Source organism: Carcharhinus amblyrhynchos, chromosome 18 (assembly GCF_965287045.1).
Source record: "Carcharhinus amblyrhynchos chromosome 18, sCarAmb.v2.hapA, whole genome shotgun sequence".
NCBI lineage: Eukaryota > Metazoa > Chordata > Chondrichthyes > Carcharhiniformes > Carcharhinidae > Carcharhinus > Carcharhinus amblyrhynchos.
The window spans coordinates 53,232,814-53,238,813 of NC_137341.1; positions in this window are offsets into that span (position 1 = coordinate 53,232,814).

Consider the following 6,000-nt stretch of genomic DNA (forward strand, 5'->3'; position numbering starts at 1 on the left):
GTTAGAGACACACAGTACAAGGGGCCACGGGCTTAGGGTGAGGGGGGAGAGGTATAACACGGATATTAGAGGGAGGTTTTTCACACAGAGGGTAGCGGGGGTATGGAATGCTCTGCCAAGGTGGTGGAGGCAGGCACGCTGGAGTTGTTTAAGAGTTATTTAGACAGGCACATGAGTGGGTTGGAGATGGGTGGATATAGGAGATTGTTTTAAATAAGGTTCATTAGCATTGGGACGTCCCTGGTAATGTAAAAGGATGTGGAATGATACTAATGTTTTTCTCTTTTAATTCACAGGTTTTAAGTGGGTCCGCCTTGTTGTCCAACGAGGGGCATACACGCAATGGGTCGTACTGGGGCTGCTCTTGGATGTTTCGAGAGTAGCCTAGTGCTTCATGTCATTAGTGTGTGCCTAAACTGAACCAGATACTGGGCAAGACGACAGCTCAGTGACTATCACTGTTTGCTGTGCAGACACATGGATTTGGGCCGGTGTCTGTGGGAGTTTGCGCATTCTCCCCGTGCTTGCGTGGGTTTTCTCCGGGTGCTCCGGTTTCCTCCCACACCCCAAAGATGTGCTGTTAGGCTGATTGGAGGTAGTAGATTGTCCCTAAATTAGTTTCCCTCAATGTGGAATGCCATAAGCATAGATAAGGGTCATGGGTGGAGGGGGGGGAGCTGGTGGTGTTAAAATGGCGGCGCGGGCTCGTTGGGCCGAAGGGCCTGTTTCCCGGGCTGTTTTTGTTCTTTGTAACTTAAACCTGGTGTAGTGAGACTTCTTACTGTGTTTTCCAACACGCCCCAGCTGCTAAATAGCAACCCTTTCTCCACGTCCCTCAATCCTTTTCTTCATTCAGATTAGCATCTAATTCTCTCCTGACCTCATTTATTAGGGTTAATGTTGTGAAGCCATAGTGGAACCTCCGTAGATGATGGATCAATAACACTGTGGGTCAGTGATTAACAAGGAGACAGGATCTTCCCATTAGAGAGAGAAAACTGAAGCTTTGACCTGTATGTATGTTTGTCCAGCAAGGTTCCTCTACAATGATTGCTGTTATTTACGGGTTTTTTAAATATCTTTCCCTTGTTAAGGTCACCTCTGTTCTCATTCTTTCTTGCATCTAAATGCTTCGCCATAGTTTGGGAACCCACCAGAGCGATAACCCCCCCTCTCCAGGGCAACAGGATGAAATTAAACTGATCTTAAAAACCACCTTCTCCTCCGAGGGAGGGAAAGACCGTTTGCATTTGCTCTCTCCCCAGAGGTCGGACTTTTCCCATCTCAGCGGATCGAGTGGAAAAGCGGTCAAGGAGAATCATGGTGTTTTGTGCACAAGTGTCCCTGAGTGATGAGGATGGCTCGAGGAGGGAGGGGGGGAGGGAAAAAAAAAAAAATCGCTTAATCTTCCCTCCTTAGCTGCCAAAAGATAAATTTTCTTCCAGCTCGATGCCTGTGTTGGGAAACATTGCGCAGGAAGGTGATTCAGTGACCAACAAGCCATTAATTCCAGCCTCGTATATCTTCCAGCCCATGTTCACCAATAATAGAATGAAATTAAGGGAAAATAGCGCACTCCCTATCCATCTCTGAATGTCACAGCCACCTGAATCTGGATCATTATATATATTTTCCTGTTGGGTTTGTACGTTTCCCAAGCTTTGTCCTTGGAGACGTTTGCACTGTTTACCGTCCTGCAACAAATGGTGCCAGGAACGTGATGAAACATCCCAAGGCCCTTCACGGGAGGGTTAGGAAATAAAGCCCCAAACTGAACAACACAGAGAGCTGAGGTCAGAGACCAAAATCAACGTTTCAAACGACGTCCTTTGAGGAAAGAGGGAGTGAGGGGAGGGGTTGGGGAAGAATTCCGGAAATTCGGATCTATACAACTGAAGGCTTGCCCACCAATGGTGGAACAATTATAGAATCTACAGTGCAGAAGGAGGCCATTTGGCCCATCGAGTCTGAACTGACCACAATCCAACCCAGGCCCTATCCCCATAACCACACATACTTACCCTGCTAATCCCCCTGACACTAAGGGACGATTTAGCCTGGCCAATCCACCTAACCCGTACATACTTGGATTGGGAGGAAACCGGGACAGCTGAAGGAAACCCACACTGACACGGGGAGGATGTGCAAACTCCACACTCCAAACTCCTGAGGCCGGACTTGAACCCGGGTCCCCGGCGCTGTGAGGCGGCAGTGCTAACCACTGCGCCACCCTACGATTGTGGTATGAGGAGAGATTAAACAGTTTGAACACGTCCTCGCTGGAGTTTAGAGGGATGAGAAGGGACCTGATGGAGGTATATAAAAATTTAAAATTGATAGAGTAAATGTAGACCAAATGTTTCCTCTGATGGGGCGATCTGGAACAAGAGGACACAGGGATAGGCTGAGAGGCAGTAGATTTAAAACTGATCCTCCTCCTGAGATGAGGAGGAATGATTTCTCACCGGGGGGCAGGGGGGTTGAATTTGTGGAACTCACTGCCCCATAGTGCGGTGGGGCCTGAATCATTGAATGGTTACAAGGAGATAGATATATTTCTAATGAAAAAAGGAAACAGGGATATGGGGGAACAGGTGGGGAGGTGGATTGGAGACCAGGGAGAGATCAGCCACAATCTGATTGAATGGCGGAGCAGGCTCGAGAGGCTGGATTTGCCGAATTCTGCTCCTAATTCCTATAAATATACAATAGACCAGGAGTTAGAGGAACACAGATATCTCAGAGGAGCTTGTAGAGTTTGGGGGGATTGCAGAGATAGGGAGAGGGGGGCCAAGGCCACGGAGGGACTTGAAAACGGGGGTGAGAATTTTAAAATTGAGGCATTGTTTGACCAGGAGCCAGCGTGGGTCAGCGAGCGCAGGGCTGATGGGAGAACGGGACCCAGTGTCACTGCGGGCAGTAGAGTTGTGGGTGATCTTGGGTTTACAGAGGGAGGAAGGTGGAGGAGCGGTCAGGAGAGTGTTAGAATAATAAAATCCAGAGGGGGTTAATGCAGGGTTTGAACTGAGACGGGACAGAAACTGGCCGATGCCACTGAGATGGAAATGGGCTGTCCTAGTGATGGTTTGGCGACGAGGTCGGAAGTTCATCTCGGGGTCAAACGTGACTCTAGGTCACAAACAGGCTGGCTTAACCTCAGACTATCGCCGGGAGGAGGGACGGAGTCTGTAGCGATGGGACGGAGTTTGAAGAGGGGTCAAAAAACAACTTCTAGATAAAAATGTTTAGTTTAGATCAGTTTATTGGTGACTTTTATTGGGTAAACACAGTAAGAAGTCTGACAACACTCCACATCATGACTTTTATTGGACGCAGGCAATAACTGAATATAACTATTACCTTATTATGTTTGGTTTTGATCTAACCAGACACTTCAATCACGTTATTTATTATCTGTGAGGAACAATGAGGTTACATTGTGGTGTAACTCAAGTTCGTGTTTGGGGTGGTACGGTGGCTCGTACTGCTGCCTCACAGTGCCAGGAACCCGGGTTCAATTCCAGCCTTGGGTCTGTGGGGAGTTTGCACATTCTCCACATGTCTGCGTGGGTTTCCTCTGGGTACGCCGGTTTCACTCTACAGTTCCGCTATGACCGGGGGAGTTGGCCAGGCTGAATCACCCCTTACCTGTTCCAAGATATACAGGTTGGTTGGGATTAGCCGTGGTAAATGTTTTGGGAATAGCCACAGTAAGAAGTCTCACAACACCATGGGGCAGGGGAGAGGACCTGGGTAAGATACTCTGTCAGGAAGCAGATCTGATGGGCCAAATGGCCTCTTCTGCACTTTCTATGAGTAGAACGCTACATCTTAAAAATATCCACGCTGTCAACTGCAGTTCCGGGAACTTTGAAACTTCTGTGTGGAATATTTTTAGTGTCGGGGGGATAGACTAACAGGGTGTCCAGTAGCACGGCACTGCCCCAGCACTGTGCCTATCTCAGGTTGGAATCGTTCTTCAATGCAGCAAAGCCAGTCCCTGTGTCCTTCACACAGGACGGGTGCAAGGTCAAAGCTGTGTGCCAAACATATTTCCAGAAATTAAAAATGGATTTAATTATTTTCCATTCATTGTCTCGGCAAGTTGGTCTTTGAGGGAGCAATCAATTTGCTCACCCATTGGGCTGAAACCTTGACATTTACAAAGCTGCAGCATTTCACTACAAATACTTCACTTTGAATAGCAAATCGTTCTGGGATGTAAGAGGTAAATGCTGTAACTCAAACAACGGATACCGGTGGCTCTGTTCTGGGAAGCTGGTGTGTTGTTCCACCCTCTGAATTAACTGGAACAGCGACAGGATAATTACTGATGAGGAAGGTTGGTTGTCCCCTCTTTGTTCATCCATGCCGATTGGCGTACGCTCTCACTCATCGCTGGAGTTAGGGATGGAATCTTGTTGAGGTGTCGAGGGGCTCGCCAGCCTGCTGGACGCCCAGCGAGGGGCCCCTGCAGCGCTTTACCTACTGGACCACGAGCTGTCCAGACGCTGGAGAAGGCAGTGCTGGGCCTTCCTCTGGAATAAAGGCCCTGGGTGGAATTTTCCCATCCTGCCGCCATGGGAATCGCAGCAGGCAGGGGGCGGACCATGCAGAGGGCCGTTGCGCCACAGCGAAAAACCGCACCAATCTCCTCAGAAGGCAAACACGGGACACAGTGGACAGAGTACCCTTCGTCGTCCAGTACTTCCCCGGAGCGGAGAAGCTACGACATCTTCTCCGGAGTCTTCAACATATCATTGATGAAGACGAACATCTCGCCAGGGCTATCCCCACACCCCCACTTCTTGCCTTCAGACAACCACACAACCTCAAACAGACCATTGTTCGCAGCAAACTACCCAGTCTTCAGGAGAACAGTGTCCACGACACCACACAACCCTGCAACAGCAACCTCTGCAAGACATGCCGGATCATCGACACCGATACCATCATCACACGTGAGAATACCATCCACCAGGTGCACGGTAAATACTCTTGCAACTCGGCCAACATTGTCTACCTGATACGTTGCAAGAAAGGATGTCCCGAAGCATGGTACATTGGGGAGACCATGCAGACGCTATGACAACGGATGAATGAACATCGCTCGACAATCACCAGGCAAGACTGTTCCCTTCCTGTTGGCGAACACTTCAGTGGTCACGGGCATTCAGCCTCTGACCTTCGGGTAAGCATTCTCCAAGGCGGCCTTCACGACACACGACAGCGCAGAGTCGCTGAACAGAGACTGATAGCCAAGTTCCGCACACATGAGGACGGTCTCAACAGGGATCTTGGGTTCATGTCGCACTATCTGTAACCCCCATGACTTGCCTGGGTTTGCAAAACCTCACTTACTGTACTGTCTGGAGACAATACACATCTCTTTAAACTGTGATCAGTGCTCCTTCCACTCACATTGTCAGCCACTTCAGGTCTTGAACAGCAGGTTAGGTGTAAAGATTCGCATTTTAATCAGTAATCTCTAAACTGTCTGTGCTTTATATGCTCTGTCTGAGGCCAGAACTCTCCATTCACCTGACGAAGAGGCAGTCCCCTCGAAAGCTTGCGAGTATATTATCAAATAAATCGGTTGGACTAAAACCTGGTGTTGTCAGACTTTTTACTGTGTTTACACCAGTCCAACGCCGGCATACCCACATCATGACTGCTGCTGGAAGGACAGGCACTGGGGTCCCAGGCTGGTGAAACGTCCCAGGCCACAGGTAAGTAATGGGGGTTGGGGGGGATTAGCAGGGTGGGGTTTATGGAGAGAGGAGTGTCTCGCCCCGATCAGTGTATTGAGTGCCTTTGATCGAGAGACACCCCACCCCCTGTAGGAGCTGACTATGGCCTAGTGGTACAATCTATTAATCCAGAAACTCAATTGATGTTTTGGGACCCAGGTTCGAATCCCACCATGGCAGATGGTGGAATTTGAATTCAGTAAAATAAAATACCTGGAATTCCGAATCTGAAAAAGGGTGTTCTTGCTCT